Source organism: Balaenoptera ricei, chromosome 4 (genome assembly GCF_028023285.1).
Source record: "Balaenoptera ricei isolate mBalRic1 chromosome 4, mBalRic1.hap2, whole genome shotgun sequence".
Classification (NCBI taxonomy): Eukaryota; Metazoa; Chordata; class Mammalia; order Artiodactyla; family Balaenopteridae; genus Balaenoptera; species Balaenoptera ricei.
The window spans coordinates 153,852,651-153,873,554 of NC_082642.1; positions in this window are offsets into that span (position 1 = coordinate 153,852,651).

Below are 20,904 nucleotides of genomic sequence, written 5' to 3' on the forward strand. Positions count from 1 at the left end.
TATTTATGGGCATTTCTTTCCTTTTTCCCCTCCCCGCCTGGACTCTGAGTGCTTCGGGCGAGCTGTCTTTTTCCCCCTTGGACCCCTCCCAGCCCCCGAGTGGCACATTGTCACCCAGTAACCCTCTGGTGTGAATGAAAATGAATGAATCATTGAAGATGGCCTCTACTCACTGTTTGTCCTGAGGTCGGATGACTTTGAAACCGACAGAACGCATCTTGGTACTTAGTCGAGTGTAGGTTCCCCTGTCTCGGCGCAGAAGGAATTCAGTGAGAGGCAGAGTGACAGGTAAGGAAAGAGTTTATTAGTATAGGACACTTGTGACAAATACAAGCAGGCGGGCAAGAGGATGCCGTGCCCAGGACTTAGTGGGCTACAGTTTTATAATCCAAGGAAAAGTGGGGAGGGGGAGAAGACCACCTTCTTCCTCATTCTGGAGTAGACATCAAACTTCCATCATCAGCTCCTCCTCCACGTTGGGTGGGGGAGTTTTCTTGGCCCTACATGGTCAAACTGGGCCTATCATGGCACTATGCAAATTAGCAGAAGGGTGGTATATGCTAAAAATGGTAAATCATCTCAGGTTTTAGTATAATGTCACTCTTTCCTTATATTTTTCTTTTTAGTGTGCACAGAGGACCATGTCCTAGGAATCGTTGACTTACTGAGCTCACTGGGCAGGACGTGGGTCCCATGCCACCACTGTTTTATTGTTTGGGGGCATGTCTCATGCTTCTGTTGCATGGTTTTGTTGCTAAGTGAGCCTGTTTGGTTTTGTGGTTAAGCAAACCTGCTTTCTTGAGTGATCATTAACTTACAGGGGGCTCCCATACTTTTAACTCTATTTACAATCCCCTAGTGGGATTAACTATTTCATCACCTACTTTGTCCCTTTACTCTGTCCCTATCAACTTGATTTATAAAAAGTACATTCTTCTTATAAAAAGTACATTCTTTCTATTTGATACATTTTAATATGTGTGTTTCAAAATGCAGAGTTAGAAATACATTTCATTTTTGTAAGATACTATTATTTTAGAAGACTCATTAAAATGAGTCTTTTCTATAGCAGACTTTAAATCAAAGCACCACGTTTCTCGTGTTTTCTGGAAGATGCTGCTCCACAAATTTCATCATGGCCACTCTCTCCTCTCTGCCCCAAATTGATCACGTGAATTATTGTTGAGCAATAATTCCCCCTGTCACTGTGGACACGATATACCCATTGATGTTGGGTCTGACCAGGTTGGCTGGCTTTGGCAATGGAATGTTAGCAAATGTGGTACAAGCAGAGGTTTTTTTTTTTTTAATACACCTTTATTGGAGTATAATTGCTTCATAATGCTGTGTTAGTTTCTGTTGTACAACAAAGTGAATCAGCCATATGTATACATATATCCCCATATCCCCTCCCTCTTCAGCCTCCCTCCCACCCTCCCTGTCCCACCCCTCTAGGTGGTCACAAAGCACTGAGCTGATCTCCCTGTGCTATGTGGCTGCTTCCCACAACCTATCTATTTTACATTTGGTAGTGTATGTATGTCCATGCCACTCTCTCACTTCGTCCCAGCTTACCCTTCCCCCTCCCCGTGTCCTCAAGTCCATTCTCTATGTCTGTGTTTATTCTTGCCCTGCCACTAGATTCATCAGTACCATTTATTTTTTCAGATTCCATATATATGTGTTAGCATACGGTATTTGCTTTTCTCTTTCTGACTTACTTCACTCAGACCTAGGTCCATCCACCTCACTACAAATAACTCAATTTCGTTTCTTTTTATGGCTGAGTAATATTCCATTGTATATATGTGCCACATCTTCTTTATCCATTCGTCTGTCGATGGACATTTAGGTTGCTTCCATGTCCTGGTTATTGTAAATAGAGGTGCAATGAGCATTCTGGTACATGACTCTTTTTGAATTATGTTTTCCTCAGGGTATATGCCCAGTAGTAGGATTGCTGGGTCAGATGGTAGTTCTATTTTTAGTTTTTTTTTTTTTTTTAATTTTATTTATTTATATTTATGGCTGTGTTAGGACTTCGTTTCTGTGTGAGGGCTTTCTCTAGTTGCGGCAAGTGGGGGCCACTCCTCATCGCGGTGCGCGGGCCTCTCACTATCGCGGCCTCTCCCGTTGCGGAGCACAGGCTCCAGACGCGCAGGCTCAGTAATTGTGGCTCACAGGCCTCGTTGCTCCGCGGCATGTGGGATCCTCCCAGACCAGGGCTCGAACCCGTGTCCCCTGCATTGGCAGGCAGACTCTCAACCACTGCGCCACCAGGGAAGCCCCTATTTTTAGTTTTTTAAGGAACCTCCATACTGTTCTCCACAGTGGGTGTATCAATTTACATTCCCACCAACAGAGCAGGAGGGTTCCCTTTTCACCACACCCTCTCCAGCATTTATTGTTTCTAGATTTTTTGATCATGGCCATTCTGACTGGTGTGAGGTGATACCTCATTGTAGTTTTTACTTATTTATTTATTTATTTAATTTTTGAATTTTATTTATTTTTTTATACAGCAGATTCTTATTAGTCATCAATTTTATACACATCAGTGTATACATGTCAATCCCTATCGCCCAATTCAGCACACCGCCATCCCCACCCGCCCCGCGGCTTTCCCCCCTTGGTGTCCATATGTTTGTTCTCTACATCTGTGTCTCAACTTCTGCCCTGCAAACCGGTTCATCTGTACCATTTTTCTAGGTTCCACATATATGCGTTAATATACGATACTTGTTTTTCTCTTTCTGACTTACTTCACTCTGTATGACAGTCTCTAGATCCATCCACGTCTCAACAAATGACTCAGTTTTGTTCCTCTTTATGGCTGAGTAATATTCCATTGTATATATGTACTACATCTTCTTTATCCATTTGTCTGTCGATGGGCATTTAGGTTGCTTCCATGACCTGGCTATTGTAAATAGTGCTGCAATGAACACTGGGGTGCATGTGTCTTTTTGAATTATGGTTTTCTCTGGGTATATGCCCAATAGTGGGATTGCTGGATCATATGGTAATTCTATTTTTAGTTTTTTAAGGAACCTCCATACTGTTCTCCATAGTGGCTGTATCAATTTACATTCCCACCAACAGTGCAAGAGGGTTCCCTTTTCTCCACTATGTTAAATAATAGTGGTGAGAGTGGATATCCTTGTCTTGTTCCTGATCTTAGAGGAAATGCTTTCAGTTTTTCACCATTGAGAATGATGTTTGCTGTGGGTTTGTCATATATGGCCTTTATGACGTTGAGGTAGGTTCCCTCTCTATTCACTTTCTGGAGAGTTTTTATCATAAATGGGTGTTGAATTTTTTCAAAAGCTTTTTCTGCGTCTATTGAGATGATCATATGGTTTTTCTTCTTCAATTTGTTAATATGGTGTACCACATTGATTGATTTGCATATATTGAAGAATCCTTGCATCCCTGGGATAAACCCCACTTGATCATGGTGTATGATCCTTTTAATGTGTTGTTGGATTCTGTTTGCTAGTATTTTGTTGGGGATTTTTGCATCTATATTCATCAGTGATATTGGTCTGTAATTTTCTTTTTTTGTAGTATCTTTGTCTGGTTTTGGTATCAGGATGATGGTGGCCTCATAGAATGAGTTTGGGAGTGTTCCTCCCTCTGCAATTTTTTGGAAGAGTTTGAGAAGGATGGGTGTTAGCTCTTCTCTAAATGTTTGATAGAATTCACCTGTGAAGCCATCTGGTCCTGGACTTTTGCTTGCTGGAAGATTTTTAATCACAGTTTCAATTTCATTACTTGTGATTGGTCTGTTCATATTTTCTATTTCTTTCTGGTTCAGTTTTGGAAGGTGATACCTTTCTAAGGATTTGTCCATTTCTTCCAGGTTGTCCATTTTATTGGCATAGAGTTGCTTGTAGTAATCTCTTAAGATGCTTTGTATTTCTGTGGTGTCTGTTGTAACTTCTCCTTTTTCATTTCTAATTTTATTGATTTGAGTCCTCTCCCTCTTTTTCTTGATGAGTCTGGCTAATGGTTTATCAATTTTGTTTATCTTCTCAAAGAACCAGCTTTTAGTTTTATTGATCTTTGCTATTGTTTTCTTTGTTTCTATTCCATTTATTTCCACTCTGAACTTTATGATTTCTTTCCTTCTGCTAACTTGGGGTTTCATTTGTTCTTCTTTCTCTAGTTCCTTTAGGTGTAAGGTTAGATTGTTTATTTGAGATTTTTCTTTTTTCTTGAGGTAGGCTTGTATAGCTATAAACTTCCCTCTTAGAACTGCTTTTGCTGCATCCCATATAGGTTTTGGATCGTTGTGTTTTCATTGTCATTTGTCTCTAGGTATTTTTTGATTTCCTCTTTGATTTCTTCAGTGATCTCTTGGTTATTTAGTAACGTATTGTTTAGCCTCCATGTGTTTGTGTTTTTTATGTTTTTTTCCCTGTAATTCATTCCTAATCTCATAGCGTTGTGGTCAGAAAAGATGCTTGATATGATTCCAATTTTCTTAAATTTATTGAGGCTTGATTTGTGATCCAAGATGTGATCTATCCTGGAGAATGTTCCGTGCACACTTGAGAAGAAAGTGTAATCTGCTGTTTCTGGATGGAATGTCCTATAAATATGAATTAAATCTATCTGGTCTATTGTGTCATTTAAAGCTTCTGTTTCCTTATTTATTTTCATTTTGGATGATCTGTCCATTAGTGTAAGTGAGGTGTTAAAGTCCCCCACTATTATTGTGTTACTGTCGATTTCCTCTTTTATAGCTGTTAGCAGTTGCCTTATGTATTGAAGTGCTCCTATGTTGGGAGCATATATATTTATAATTGTTATGTCTTCTTCTTGGATTGATCCCTTGATCATTATTTAGTGTCCTTCCTTATCTCTTGTAACATTCTTTATTTTAAAGTCTATTTTATCTGATATGAGTATTGCTACTCCAGCTTTCTTTTGATTTCCATTTGCATGGAACATCTTTTTCCATCCCCTCACTTTCAGTCTGTATGTGTTCCTAGGTCTGAAGTGGGCCTCTTGCAGACAGCATATATATGGGTCTTGTTTTTGTATCCATTCAGCAAGCCTGCGTCTTTTGGTTGGAGCATTTAATCCATTGACGTTTAAGGTAATTATCGATATGTATGTTCCTATGACCATGTTCTTAATTGTTTTGGGTTTGTTTTTGTAGGTCCTTTTCTTCTCTTGTTTTTCCCACTTAGAGAAATTCCTTTAGCATTTGTTGTAGAGCTGGTTTGGTGGTGCTGAATTCTCTTAGCTTTTGCTTGTCTGTAAAGCTTTTGATTTCTCCATCGAATCTGAATGGATCCTTGCTGGGTAGAGTAATCTTGGTTGTAGGTTCTTCCCTTTCATCACTTTAAATGTGTCATGCCACTCCCTTCTGGCTTGTAGAGTTTCTGCTGAGAAATCAGCTGTTAACCTTATGGGAGTTCCCTTGTATGTTATTTGTTGTTTTTCCCTTGATGCTTTCAATAAGTTTTCTTTGTCTTTAATTTTTGTCAGTTTGATTACTATGTGTCTCGGCGTGTTTCTCCTTGGGTTTATCCTGTATGGGACTCACTGCGCTTCCTGGACTTGGGTGGCTATTTCCTTTCCCATGTTAGGGAAGTTTTCGACTACAATCTCTTCAAATATTTTCTCGGGTCCTTTCTCTCTCTTCTCCTTCTGGGACCCCTATAATGCGAATGTTGTTGTGTTAATGTTGTCCCAGAGGTCTCTTAGGCTGTCTTCATTTCTTTTCATTCTTTTTTCTTTATTCTGTTCTGCAGCAGTGAATTCCACCATTCTGTCTTCTAGGTCACTTGTCCGTTTTTCTGCCTCAGTTATTCTGCTATTGATTCCTTCTAGTGTAGTTTTCATTTCAGTTATTGTATTGTTCATCTCTGTTTGTTTGTTCTTTAATTCTTCTATGTCTTTGTTAAACATTTCTTGCATCTTGTTGATCTTTGCCTCCATTGTTTTTCCGAGGTCCTGGATCATCTTCACTATCATTATTCTGAATTCTTTTTCTGGAAGTTTGCCTATCTCCACTTCATTTAGTTGTTTTTCTGGGGTTTTATCTTGTTCCTTCATCTGGTACATAGCCCTCTGCCTTTTCATCTTGTCTATCTTACTGTGAATGTGGTTTTTGTTCCACAGGCTGCAGGATTGTAGTCTTCTTGCTTCTGCTGTCTGCCCTCTGGTGGATGAGGCTATCTAAGAGGCTTGTGTAAGTTTCCTGATGGGAGGGACTGGTGGTGGGTAGAACTGACTGTTGCTCTGGTTGGCAGAGCTCAGTAAAAGTTTAATCCGCTTGACTGTTGATGGGTGGGGCTTGGTTCCCTTCCTGTTGGTTTTTGGCCTGAGGCAACCCAACACTGGAGCCTACCCGGGCTGTTTGGTGGGGCTAATGGCAGACTCCAAGAGGGCTCACGCCAAGGAGTACTTCCCAGAACTTCTGCTGCCAGTGTCCTTGTCCCCACGGTGAGCCACAGCCACCCCTTGCCTCTGCAGGAGACCCTCCAATACTAGCAGGTATGTCTGGTTCAGTCTCCCCTGGGGTCACTCCTCCTTCCCCTGGGTCCTGATGTGCACACTACTTTGTGTGTGCCCTCCAAGAGTGGAGTCTCTGTTTCCCTCAGTCCTGTCGAAGTTCTGCAATCAAATCCCACTAGCCTTCAAAGTCTGTTTCTCTAGGAATTCCTCCTCCCGTTGCTGGACCCCCAGGTTGGGAACCCTGACATGGGGCTCAGAACCTTCACTCCAGTGGGTGGACTTCTGTGGTATAAGTGTTCTCCAGTCTGTGAGTCACCCACCCAGCAGTTATGGGATTTCTTTTTACTGTGATTGCGCCCCTCCTACCATCTCATTGTGGCTTCTCCTTTGTCTTTGGTTGTGGGGTATCTTTTTTGGTGAGTTCCAGTGTCTTCCTGTCGATGATTGTCCAGCAGCTAGTTGTGATTCTGGTGTTCTCGCAAGAGGGAGTGAGAGCATGTCCTTCTATTCCGCCATCTTGGCTCCTCCTCCCTCATTGTAGTTTTAATTTGCATTTCTCTAATAATTAGTGATGGTGAGCATCTTTTCATGTGCTTCTTGCCCACCTGTAAGTCTTCTTTGATGAAATGTCTATTTAGGTCTTCCACCCATTTTTTAATTGGGTTGTTTGTTTTTTTGATATTGAGCTCCATGAGCTGTTTTGTATATTTTGGAGATTAATCCTTGGTCAGTTGTTTCATTTGCAAATATTTTCTCCCATTCTGAGGGTTGTCTTTTCATCTTGTTTATGGTTTCCTTTGTTGTGCAAAAGCTTTGAAGTTTAATTAGGTCCCATTTGTTTATTTTTGTTTTTATTTCCATTACTCTAGGAAGTGGGTCAAAAATGATCTTGCTGTGGTTTATGTCAAAGGGTGTTTTTCCTGTTTTCCTCTAAGAGTTTTATAGTGTCTGGTCTTACATTTAGGTCTTTAATCCATTTGGAGTTTATTTTTGTGGATGGTGTTAGGTAGTGATCTAATTTCATTCTTTCACATGTTGCTGTCCAGTTTTCTCAGCACCACTTATTGAAGAGGCTGCCTTTTCTCCATTGTATGTTCTTTCCTCCTTTGTTGTAAATTAGGTGCTCATATATGCGTGAGTTTATCTCTGGGCTTTCTATCTTGTACCATTGATCTATATTCCTGTTTTTGTGCCAGTACCATACTGTCTTGATTATTGTAGCTTTGTAGTATAGTTTGAAGTCGGGGAGCCTGATTCCTCCAGCTCCATTTTTCTTTCTCAAGATTGCTTTGGCTATTCAGGGTCTTTTGTGTTTCCATATAAATTGTAAAAGTTTTTGTCCTAATTCTGTGGAGAATGCCATTGGTAGTTTGATAGGGATTGCATTCAATCTGTAGACTGCTTTGGGTAGTATAGTCATTTTTACAATATTGATTCTTCCAATCCAAGAACATGATATATTTCTCCATCTGTTTATGTCATCTTTGATTTCTTTCCTCAGTGTTTTATAGTTTTCTGAGTACAAATCTTTCACCTCCTTAGGTAGGTTTATTCCTAGGTATTTTATTCTTTTTGTTGCGATGTTAAATGGGTTTGTTTCCTTAAATTCTCTTTCTGATTTTTTGTTGTTAGTGTATAGGGGTGCCAGAGATTTCTGTGCATTAACTTTGTGTCCTGCAACTTTACCAAATTCATTGATTAGTTCTAGTTGTTTTCTGGTGGCATCTTTAGGGTTTCCTATGTATAATATGATGTCATCTGCAAACAGTGACAGTTTTACTTCTTCTTTTCCAATTTGTATTCCTTTTGTTTCTTTTTCTTCTCTGATTGCCATGGCTAGGACTTCCAAAACTATGATGAATAAGAGTGGAGAGAGTGGACAACCTTGTCTTGTTCCTGATCTTAGTGGAAATGCTTTCAGTTTTCACAACTGAGTATGATGTTTGCTGTGGGTTTGTCATATATGGCCTTTATTATGTTGAAGTAGGTTCCCTCTATGCCCATTTTCTGGATAGATTTTTATCATAAATGGGTGTTGAATTTTGTCAAAAGCTCTTTCTGCATCTGTTGAGATGATCATGTGGTTTTTATTCCTTAATTTGTTAATATGGTGTATCACATTGATTGATTTGCATATATTGACGAATCCTTGCATTCGTGGGATAAATCCCACTTGATCATGGTGTATGATCCTTTTAATATGTTGTTGGATTCTGTTTGCTAGTATTTTGTTCAGGATTTTTGTATCTATGTTCATCAGTGATATTGGTCTATAATTTTCTTTTTTTGTGATATCTTTTTCTGGTTTTGGTATCAGGGTGATGGTTGCTTTGCAGAACGAATTTGGGAGTGTTCCTCCCTCTGCAATTTTTTGGAAGAGTTTGAGAAGGATGGGTGCTAGCTCTTCTCTAAATGTTCGATAGAATTCGCTTGTGAAGCCATCTGGTCCTGGACTTTTGTTTCTTGGACGATTTTTAATTACAGTTTCAATTTCATTACTTGTGATAGGTCTGTTTATATTTTCTAATTCTTCCTGTTTCGGTCTTGGAAAATTGTACCTTTCCAAGAATCTGTCCATTTCTTCGTGGTTGTCCATTTTATTGACACATAGCTCTTTGTAGTAGTCTCCTATAATCCTTTGTATTTCTGCGGTGTCAGTTGTGATTTCTCCTTTTTCATTTCTCATTTTACTGATTTGTGTCCTCTCCCTTTTTTTCTTGATGAGTCTGGCTAAGGGTTTATCAATTTTATCTTCCCAAAGAACCAACTTTTAGTTTTATTGATCTCTGCTATTGTTTTCTTCATTTCTATTTCATTTATTTCTGCTCTTATCTTTATGATTTCTTTCTTTCTATTGTTTTGGGTTTTCTTTGTTCTTCTTTCTCCAGTTGCTTTAAGTGTAGGGTTAGATGGTTTATTTGAGACTTTTCTTGTTTCTTGAGGTGAGATTGAATTGCTATTCTCTCTTAGAACTGCTTTTGCTGCGTCCCATAGGTTTTGAGTTGCTGTGTTTTCATTGTCATTTGTTTCTATGTATTTTAAAAATTTCTTCTTTGATTTCTTCAGTGATCTCTTGGTTATTTAGTAGCACACTGTTTAGCCTCCACGTATTTGTGTTTTTTACAGTTTTTTTTCCCCTGTAATTGATTTCCAATCTCATAGCATTGTGGTCAGAAAAGATGCCTGATACGATTTCAATTTTCTTAAATTTACCGAGGCTTGATTTGTGACCCAAGATATGATCTATCCTGGAGAATGTTCTGTGTGCACTTGAGAAGAAAGTATATTCTGCCACTTTCGGGTGGAATGTCCTATAAATGTCAATTAAATCTATCAGGTCTATTGTGTCATTTAAAGCTTGTGTTTCCTTATTTATATTATGTTTGGATGATTTGTCCATTGGTGTAAGTGGTGTGTTAAAGTCCCTACTATTATTGTGTTACTGTCGATTTCCCCTTTCATGGTTGTTAGCATTTGCCTTATGTATTGAGGTGCTCCTATGTTGGGTGCATGAAGATTTATACTTGTTATATCTTCTTCTTGGATTTATCCCTTGGTCATTATGTAGTGTCCTCCCTTATCTCTTGTAACAGTCTTTATTTTAGAGTCTATTTTATCTGATATGAGTATTGCTACTCCAGCTTTCTTTTGATTTCCAGTTTCACAGAATATCTTTTTCCATCCCCTCACTTTCAGTCTGTATGTGTCCCTAGGTGTGGAGTGGGTCTCTTGTAGACAGCATATATATGGGTCTTGTTTTTGTATCTCTTCAGCCAATCTGTGTCTTTTAGTTGGGGCATTTAATCCATTTACATTCAAGGTTATTATCGATATGCATGTTCCTATTACCATTTTCTTAATTGTTTTGGCTTTGTTTTTGTGGGTCTTTTTCTTCTCTTGTGTTTCCTGCCTAGAGACATTCCTTTAGCATTTGTTGTAAAGCTGGTATGGTGGTGCTGAATTCTCTTAGCTTTTGCTTGTTTGAAAAGCTTTTGATTTCTCCATTGAATCTGAATGAGATCCTTGCTGGGTAGAGTAATCTTGGTTGTAGGTTTTTCTCTTTCATCACTTTAAGTATATCTGCTACTCCCTTCTGGCCTGCAGAGTTTCTGCTGAAAAATCAGCTGATAACCTTATGGGGATTCCTTTGCATGTTATTTTTTCTTTTCTGTTGCTGCTTTTAATATTTTTTATTTGAATTTAATTTTTATTAGTTTGATAAATATGTGCCTTGGTGTGTTTCTCCTAGTGTTTATCCTGTATGGGACTCTCTGCGTTTCCTGGACTTGGGTGACTATTTCCTTTCCCATGTTAGGGAATTTTTCCACTATAATCTCTTCAAATATTTTCTCAGACCCTTTCTTTTTCTCTTCTTCTTCTGGGACCTCTATAATTCGAATGTTGGTACATTTAGTGTTGTCCCAGAGGTCTCTGAGATTGTCTTCAATTCTTTTCATTCTTTTTTCTTTATTCTGCTCCTCAGCAGTTATTTCCACCATTCTGTCTTCCAGCTCACTTATTCGTTCTTCTGCCTCAGTTATTCTGTTATTGATTCCTTCTAGTATATTTTTCATTTCAGTTATTGTGTTGTTCATCTCTTTTGTTTGTTCTTTAGTTCTTCTAGATCTTTGTTAAACATTTCTTGTACTTTCTCAATCCATGCCTCCATTTTATTTCTGTGATTCTGGATCACCTTTACTATCATTACTCTGAATTCTTTTCAGGTAGGTTGCCTATTTCCTTTTTATTTCTTTGGTCTTGTAGGTTTTTACCTTGCTCCTTCATCTGTGACGTATTTTTTTGCTGTCTCATTTTTTTTTTTTTTTTGATGGGTGGGATTGTGTTCCTGTCTTATTGGTTGTTTGGCTTGAGGCTTCCAGCACTGGAGTTTGTAGGCTGTTGGGTAGAGCTGGGTCTTGGTGCCGGGATGAGGACCTCTGGGAGACCTCACTCCGATGAATATTCCCTGGGGTCTGAGATTCTCTGTTAGTCCAGTGGTTTGAACTTGAAGCTCCCACCGCAGGAGCTTCAGCCCGACCCCTGGCTCATGAACCAAGATCCCACAAGCTGTGCAGGGTGGCAAAACAAAAAAAAGAAAAAAAGAAATAAGAAAAAAAAGAGCAGAACAATAAGAAAGAATAAAAAATAAAATTAGATAGGAAACTAACAGATATGTTAGAAAAAATATAAAAATAAAAATATAGATGAAACAACAACTGGAAGATGAAACAACAACTGGAAGGTAAAACAGAACCACAATAGTAAAAAAGAGGAGAAAAAAAAAAAAAGGGAGAAAAGGCTTTGGCTGTGAGGGGGCGGGGCTTAGGAGGGGTGGGGTTTAGGCAGTGGGTGGGGCCTATGCTTAGGACTCACAGGGCTGGAAAAGGCCCTGTGGGGGTGGGGGCTTAGGCTCAACCCTACAGAAGGGGCCCAGGTGTGCCTCTAGTCTCCGAGGGTGGGAGGACCCGGCCTGGGAGCCCAGCAGGCTTCCCAGGCTCGAGTGGGTGAGGCATATGCCCTCTGCTCCTCTCCCACTCCTCCGGTCCTGGAGGGCCCCTCCCGCCTGCCTATCCTCTTCTCTGCCAGCCTCCTTCCTATGCCCCCAGGACCAACATGGCCCAGAGTGGGCCTCTGAGGGTGTAGGACCTGGCTCAAGAGCTGGGAAGGCTTCCCATGCTGATTGGGCAGGGAGAATGCTAGGCTTGCTACCCCCTGATCTGAGCCCCCGAGGGTCCCTCCAGGCATGGGGACATGTCCCCCCACCCAGCCACCCCTCAGGGGCGCCTGTCCTGTCTGGCCTCCACTTCTCCTCCCGCCTCAGTCCCCCCTCCTACCCGGTTGCTTGGGGGCTCCTCCCATCTCCTTGGGCATCGAGGTCCCCCACCAGCATCTGGCAGGTGACCTAGTTGTGGGGAGACCCAAACTCCACGTCTTTCCACACCGCCATCTTGACTCCGCCCCTTGCAAGCAGAGGTCTTGAATGCGTGCTTTTCCTCGCCTCTGGTGCTCCTGCTATTTACCATAAAAAGAACATGGGGAATAGACCAGAAGCTACACTGCAGCCTAGATCCACCAAAGTGCAACCAACCTGCCACACCATCTAAAAGTCAACAAGATACAGAGTGCTGGGGTTGTGTGTTAGGCAATGGTATTGCAGCGATAGGACCTCGATGACAGATTGATGTCATAATGGAGTAATTATAGCTCAGGCATACAAAAAGGAGTCAGCGGCCATGAGGATCTGGTCTCAGACACGTCCCTGCACCCCTGGGAACTTGGACTTTCTGTGAACTGTACCAAACTCAAGGACACCATCAGCCATTTTTAAAACAACACCTGCCAACTGCAGCCTTGTGGTCTCAAGGCTGTTCTCCCTTATAACTATGTAACCATCTTTGACCCCAACCAATCCTTCCTGCCAGCTCCCATTAGAATTCTTGATAAACAACTCATGTAACTAACAATGGCCTTGCAGTTTTTGCTTTACAAACTTTCTACATTTTGTAGTCCTATGGAACACAGTTCAGGTGCCCCTGGAATCCGTGTCTCCTGGCTGCAGTCCTAACAAACCCCAAATAAATGCCTCTTTATTTCAATCAGATCCCCGATTCTGAAATTTTGGTTAACAAACAATACTTCCAATTTCTAGTTTCGTCCTTGTATGGTTTACTTTCCCCCAGCTTTTCCATCATGCCTGTCTTTGTGCCTTTGGGGATAGAGCTAGAAGCCCTGCTTGGACGTCTACTTTTTGGTAGACAGAGGTCCATCAAGCAGGTGACTTCTGGAGTTTCAAGCCTTCATTTTGAGAACTGAGCTGAGTATCTCTGATTCTCTATCATTGTGTCCATATTTAATTTGTTGTTCTTTACGTTTGGAGTATAACGTAAGGAAACTTTACATGATTCACTAAATTTTCTTTAAAAATTAACACTTTTTTAAAATCACATTTTATGGAATCAGAATTTCCAGGTTCCTCCTCCTTATTAAATCAATGGCTGAAATAAACATTTTAAATAGGATTAAAAAAATTTTTAAATTAAACAAGACTTAAAATAAGGGTATTATTATTACCGAAATGAAGTGAAATTCACATTACATAAAATCAACCACTTTAAAGAAGGGCGTTAGTCTTCTTTTTCTTTAAGCCCTCTCCTTTCATGGACAGAACCCTTTGTTTCCCTCCCCATTCTTAGCCACATGATTTGAAGAGGTTGAAACCTATCCCCAGCTCCAGGAAAGGATCCCTAAGTCAATCAGGGAATCCCAAGCCTCTGGCCATGAATAACTAGTTCAAGGAAGGACACATAAACTAGTCAGAGCCAAGGAGATGCAAAGAGATCTTCCTGGGGCTGGTGGGCTTGGAGACAGTCTCTCCTCGTTCTGTAAATCCACTAGGAGAGACCCTCTCTCTTCCACTGGATGGAACAGTATGAGGTAAGGATTAGAATTCCAGCAACTGCGTTTTTTCAAAAAAGTTTTAATTAATTTTTTTTTCTTTTTACTTTTTCATCCACTAGTCTTAATCTACTCTAGTAAGTGGCCAGCCAGCTACTTCTTTCATCTTAAATGTTATGGTAAAGTGTAATTCAGGCTATGCCAGAGTCAGAAGGGGAAGGAGGAGGAAGAAGGAGCCCAGAGCAGTTAGAGACAAAGGGGGTGGGACTGAGGGAGAAGACTGGAAAAGAAAGGAGCTCCTGCATCATCACTGCCCTTCGGCTCCTGGCCTGGGTTCCCTGGCTGGGGTGGGTCTAATAAGGACTCGTGTGTGTGTGTGCGTGCGTGTGTGTGTGTGTGTGTGGTGGGGAGGGTGGGGGCACTAATGCTTCCCAACATCCATCAGTTCAATCAGTTTCTAATTGCACGTACAGCATCCAAGGATTCTGCACCCTTGGATTCAACCAACCGCAGATCAAAAATATTTGGAAAAAAATTCCAGAAAGTTACAAAAAGCAAAACTTGAATTTGCCACACACCGGCAACTATTTACATAGCATTTATACTGTATTTACAACTATTTACATCGCGTTTACGTTGTACTCAGTATTATAAGTAATCTAGAGCTGATTTAAAGTATACGGGAAGATGTGTGTAGGTTACATGCAAATACCATGCCGTTTTGTTTTGTATGAGACTTGAGCATCCTCGGGTTTTGGTATCCTGGGGGTGGGGTGTCGTCCTAGAACCAATCGCCCTTGGACCCTGAGTTACAGCTGTAATCTTGGAAGTAGTGGAGGAAAAATGGAACTAACAAGCAATGAGGGGTTATTTATTTTTCATTTCTGCTTTTTTGCCTTTGCATCTTCAGGTGGGAGGTGAAGATGCTGGCAGTCATCGACGTTGACCCGTCTTACACTTCTTACCTTCCGCTCGGGCTTGCGGCATTTTCATTGCTTGTGAGATGAGTCTGACTAGGGCAGGTTATAACCCTCCTCCTCCCACATCACAGTGCGCCCGGGCTCGCTGCGGGTCTGATTTCTACTTTGGTCCACACGCGTGGATCTATGGCTGTGGTCTGGGGACTCCTGGGGGTCCCCGAGATACTGCAGAGGGCCTGCAAGGTCAAAACTATTTCATGATGATTCTACCACGTTATTAGCTTTTGTTCATTCTCATGCATGTAATGTAGGGTTTTCCAGAGGTCCCATGATGTGTGATATCTCAACAGATTGAATGCAGAAGCGGATATGAGATTCCAGCTGACATTTAAGAGATTTGCAAAAATTTAAAATAATGCCACTCTTGCAATGTTTTTCTTTTATGAAAATATAATTATTTTTCATAAACTATGTTATTTCCATGAACATGTAATGGGCTTAATGTTTTAAAAATCTCTTAGTTCTAATGTGGTGAATATTGACAGCTATTCTCCACATCAGCAAAAGCTCTTTGGGGTCCTTAAAGGGAGGAGTTAAACCCAAAAGCCAGAGGACCGCTGCTCTAGGGTCAGAGTATCTATACTTACGTCTGTGCTCAGCCTTGTGGGAATAAAAAGAGAAGGTTGCAGACGGGGCCCCTGGGCGTTTTGCCTCTTCTCTGGACAAGGGTCTGAGCCGGTCTGCCCAGTGGGATTGCCCATCGTGGGTCTGCTCTCGTGGGCACTGAGCCTTTCCAGTGCTGGGCCTTCCAGACTACCTGCCCCCCACTCCGGCCCCAGAAGCAGCCTGAGAACCTCAGGAGGTGTCATTTGCACTGAGAGACTGAATATAGCATGGAGAGACCATGTAGATATAAATAGAACCTCTGCAGCTACGGGCCCAAAACGCCCAGGACTTGGTCAGTGACTGCCACCTTCCCTAAATTTTGCCCTGACTTCCAGCTCAGGACCAGCCAGAGAAAGCTAAACGTGCGCTTGTTCTTAACCAGCCACATAGGATGCCCACTTCTAGTCAGCCGCTTCCAGCCTCCCTGTGCCAGCAGCCTCCCATGAGGGCCCCCCTGAAGCCTCCCCTCTCGTTCACGCTAAAGCTTTCCCACTTCCTGCTTTGCTTGCCTTTGAGTCTCTGCCAGAGGCAAGTGTTATGGGTTGAGTTGTGTCCCCGAGAAATTCACTTTTTTTTTTTTTTTTGCCTTGCCGCATGGCTTGAGGGACCTTAGTTCCCCGACCAGGGATTGAACCCCGGGCCCTCGACAATGAAAGTGCTGAGTCCTAACCACTGGACCGCCAGGGAGTTCTCAGAAATTCATATGTTGTAGTCCTGATCCTCAGCAGCTCAGAATGTGACCTTATTTGGAGAGAGGATCATTGCAGGTGTAATTAGTTAAGATGACATCACACTGGAACAGGGTGGGCCCCTAACGCAATACGACTGGTGTCCTTAGAAAACAGAGACGTTTGGAAATGGATCTGCGTAGAGATCTGCACCGAGACCCGGGGATGCATTTACTAGTCAAGGAACACCAAAGGTTGCCAGCAAGCCACAGGAAGCCAGGAGAGACGCTTGGGAACCTTCTCCCTAACCCCTTCAGAGGGAGCACGGCTCTTCTGAGTCCATGCTCTCGGACTTCTGGCCTCTAGAACCGTGAGAGAACGCATTTCTGCTGTCTCAGACCCTCAGTGGCGGGCGCCTTGTTACAGGAGCCTTAGCAAACCAATACAGCTCCCTTGCTATAGCAAGCTGGGAAGAAACGAGAGCCTTTGCCTGCTGTCACTGGGTGGTCTTCATCTATTTCCACAGCCCCACATCCCTGCTGGGGAGGACAGGTCTTCAGATGGAGTTAGCAGGACCCCAAGCAGCCAGGCCTTCAAAGGGTCGAAGGCTGCTAGAAGCCGTTTCTCAGGCTAGGGGTCCTGGGCCTTGACACAGCCCGGGGGATGACCTGAGACGGTCCCATAGGCTCTGGACTGACCGTCAGTGCTCCTGTTCCATCACCTCTGCGGTTTGTTAGCAAAGAGCTTCCCATGAGACAGTGAGAGGCCTGGGCCTTGGCTCAGGGCGGTGGTAGGCAGGCTGTCCAGCTGGCCGCACCTCGACCCCAGGCCCCGGGTGCTCACGAGACAGCTGGAGCCCTGGAGTTCCGTGCTGCTGTTTTACTCCCCTTTTGTAAAGCATTTGGGCTCATTCAAAGGCGTCCGTTTGGCCTTCCATGTGCGTGGGGGACAAGGGCCTCTCGCCTCACATGGCGCGCGGAGGCCGACTGGAAACAAGTTATTTTGAGACCAGCACAGTCTGTACGGATAACAGTAATAGTATTTTATTGCCGAAGTCGTGTGAGAAATGTTGGGCTTGGGGGGAGAAGAATGCAGCTGAGTTTAAAAATAGAAGGCTGTAATTAGCCAAGCACGGGTTCGTTCTAGAAGATATCGATTACTACGGCAACCACACATCCCACTTTCTCCAGGACAGCCTTCATTCTGTGGAATTGGATTCTTTTCAGTTAAGGTGATCTGTTAAATGTCTAAATGCAACTTACTGTTATGGAGTTGTACGACGTTACACACACATGAATTCACAAATCCAAACAAACACTCTGTCGTGTCATCACTCAATTTCTTTCTTTCTTTTTTTTTTTGTTATGGAAATATAGGCATTGTAGCTGTGGTCTTTTCCTATAGGTTAAGAACTAGTTACGAAGATAAGAATCCAGGAGGGTGTGTGTCAGACGTGGGGCTGCTGATAAGGTGTGAAGTGGGGAGTTAGGCTTAAACTTCTTGGTTGGTGATCTGGACATATTTTATTGGACGTAAATCCAAGGGGCCACTTTTCAAGTCTTTGCTCTGTTCTGAAAGTTGTGTCTCATGGAATTCCAGAGTGGTTCTGCAGGGGACGTGCGTGTGAGCTGCTCTGGGTGTGGTTTATCATGGCACGTATGCTGTGCTTACCCATGAAGGGACGGGTGTGCGATGAATGGGATTTGCACGAATGCGTCCCTGCAAAGCCCAGAGCCCAGAGCTTGGGGCTAAAGAGACCAGAGCCCCTCGGGTGGCAGCAGCATGGGTGGGGTCACTCTATGGACAGAGCGTAGGAAACCATCTTTCCATTTCCTGCCTCGGTTCTCAGAGGAGGTGATGGCGGTGTTGGCCGGTGGTGGGAGGGGGATACAGCGCCGCAGGAGTCCGGGAGGCGAGGACACTGGGGGTGCGGGTGGGAGGCGCCCACTCACCGCTGGTGGATGCTCATCTTAGCACCAGAAACCTCCATTTTGGAAACTTGCATGTTTGTTGCTATTTGTATTTTCAATAAGGATTCCCCTTAGTTTTCTGCACTCTTAGTTATATTAACATTCTTTTGCAAATATCAGCTAATTTTGGTTATCCTCAGGGAATAAGAGGAAAGAGACTTTGATCTGGGACTGGAATTTTGATGGGCATCATGGAAATCAGAGTTAAAAACAACAACAACCACACTCCAAGGGGAAAGTTAATCTTGGAGGGAAGAGCCTGGGAGCCCTGGAGGTGAGCTGAAAAATGCACCTTTTGTCTATGTGAGATCCCTCTCGAGTGCTTCTCTGCTCGAAGTTTTGAGGGGTTTGCACTTTGGTTTTAAAAGGAAGCTGTTCTGTGTTCTGACTGTGTGCCGCCCTAGGAGGTGGCATCTCAAAAAACTCGCCTCCAACACGACTTATGGTTTGTAAAACAGTAAAACCATTTCTCAACGTGTGCTGTGTGGACCAACAGCATGGGAAGCTCCTGGGGGCCTGTAACTGGCAGAATTCCAGCTTCCTCTTCAGACTGAACGTCTGAATCTGAGTCTCTGGGTCTCTGGGCCTGGGGATCTGCATTTTCAACACACACCAAAGTTTAGGAACCTCTGCTGCAAAATCTCAGCAAGTCCAGCTGAACTCTGAACCTAGCCTAACCTCCGCAGCCCCTTAAAGGGGAGGATGCTTTCGGAGCGCCAAGGCCACGTGCCCCGATTCCTTCCGCCTAAGTGGCGTGGGCACTTGTGCGCCTTTGTAAGGCTAAGGCCCAGCCGAAAGAGAACAACAGGCGGACATGCCCTGGGTGGGACTCAGAAGACGTGCCGTTTCCAAAGAGAGCGACACTAAACCCCGCTGATGACTCTGTGTGTCTAGCCGTGTGCCTTATACAGAGCGCGGAGGCCCCGGGAAGGATCTACGGGCGGGACAGACTGAGCGGCGCTCCTGAAGGCGCCATGTCCACAGTGTCACCATGTGTCTGCATCTGTCTTTGGGGAGCGCCCAGCCCGGTGTGGTGAACAGCTGATACATGCTGGTAGCAAGCAGAGCTGGGCAGCCGAGCCGTCTGCAAATGGGAGCAAACATCTGGAACGGTTTCTTGTGGCAGTGGGACCGTCGCTGGTCTTACCGACAGAGGCAGGGGAGAAACCACAGAATCTCATTAGGTCCTGCAGGAGATCCGGCAGCGGTGCCAGGATAGGTGAGTCGAGGTCAGTCCCACCCGCTGCCACTCCCTCTTCCCAGATGTCACCTTCTTAGTCATATCTTGACTCCTCCCTCTGAAAGGGCACACCCTCTCTTCCCTCGCGCTGCTTTACGTTTCCTCAAAGCGCTCCTCCCCCCCACCCCGCATAAACGCACGTGCTCCGCATCACTCCCTCACTGGACGGTGGGCCCCGAGGGCAGGCTTCCAGGCTGTCCTGGTCGTCACAGGATCCCCGGTGCCTAGAGTGCTCCTGGCACGTGGAGGTGCTGGAACAGTGTTTGTTGAATGAATGAGTGGTGGACAAGATGCTCAGAGGAAGAGCTGTGGGCTCCTTCTCGCCCCTCTGAGTGATACCTGCCCACTGCAGCAGGAAATCTCCAAGTCAACGCTGTGAATGAAACTGAGCAGTGTGTCTGGCAAAGCTGGCTGGATACGGGAGGGGTGTAAATCTGCAGCTGTGGATTGTACACTCCTAGGCCTCATCCTCGGGCTGAATCCCATCCGTGTGGAACCCCAGGTGGTCTTGACAGTGTCCCCCAACACACACGGCACTCACCTGCCCCTCTTACCTGCCGTGTATCAGAAGGCTCCAATTCTTTAAGGCCAGCTCAAGGCCGGCCCTCCAGGGGGAGCACAGTTGCTTCTGACGTCACCAACCCATGCTGATCTTTGTTGACTCCCAGTGCCCATGGCCTTGGGGCCGTGCCACCCAGGGCAGCTCTGCCTGGCTCTGGGTCTTGTGAGGTGAGAAGCAAGTGGGATTGATGGACCCTTGGGTGCAGGGTCTGGGCACCTTTTATCGTTTTTTAAATTTTACTTATTTATTTTCTTTATGTTTTTGGCTGCATCGGGTCTTAGTTTGCGGCTCGCGGGCTCTCTCATTGAGGTGCTTGAGCTCAGTAGCTGTGGCACGCGGGCTTACTTGCCCCACGGCATGTGGGATCTTTGTTCCCCAACAAGGGATCGAACCCGCGTCCCCTGCATTGGAAGGTGGATTCTTGGCCGCTGAACCACCAGGGAAGTCCCTGGGCACCTTTTAAAATCCCTCAGACCACCTTGTAGGTGGGGGGCCCACAGAGGTGCACGTGGAGCCCCTGTTGGTTGTTTCATTGTTCAGCCTCCATCCCTGGAGGTACCACAGTCCGTTTTCTCACATCTTCCTCTCTTTGAGTGACTAGGATGTGAGGGATCCCTTGTTGAGCTCAAGAAATGTTTATCAAACAGATGCACGTAGTTGAAGAATTATCTAGAACTGAAAGGCACAGACGGTGAGGGCTGTCCCTCGAGCCAGTCCTTTCCCCCCACGGCCATGCTGCCCAGAAAACCGCTTCACCCTTTGAGCTGTTGCTTCTGGGCATTACCTCCTGTGTTAATTTCCTGTGGTTGCTTTAAAAACTACCACAAACTTAGTGGCGACAACACAAATCTGTTATCTTACAGTTCTGGAGGTCAGAAGTCTGCAATGAGTCTCACTGGGCGAACATCAAGGTGTCGGCTGGGCTGTGTTCCTCCTGGAGAGGCCGGGCGAGAACCTGTTTCCTCACCTTTTCCAGCCTCGGAAGTCCGTCCACAGTCCTTGGAGTGTGGCC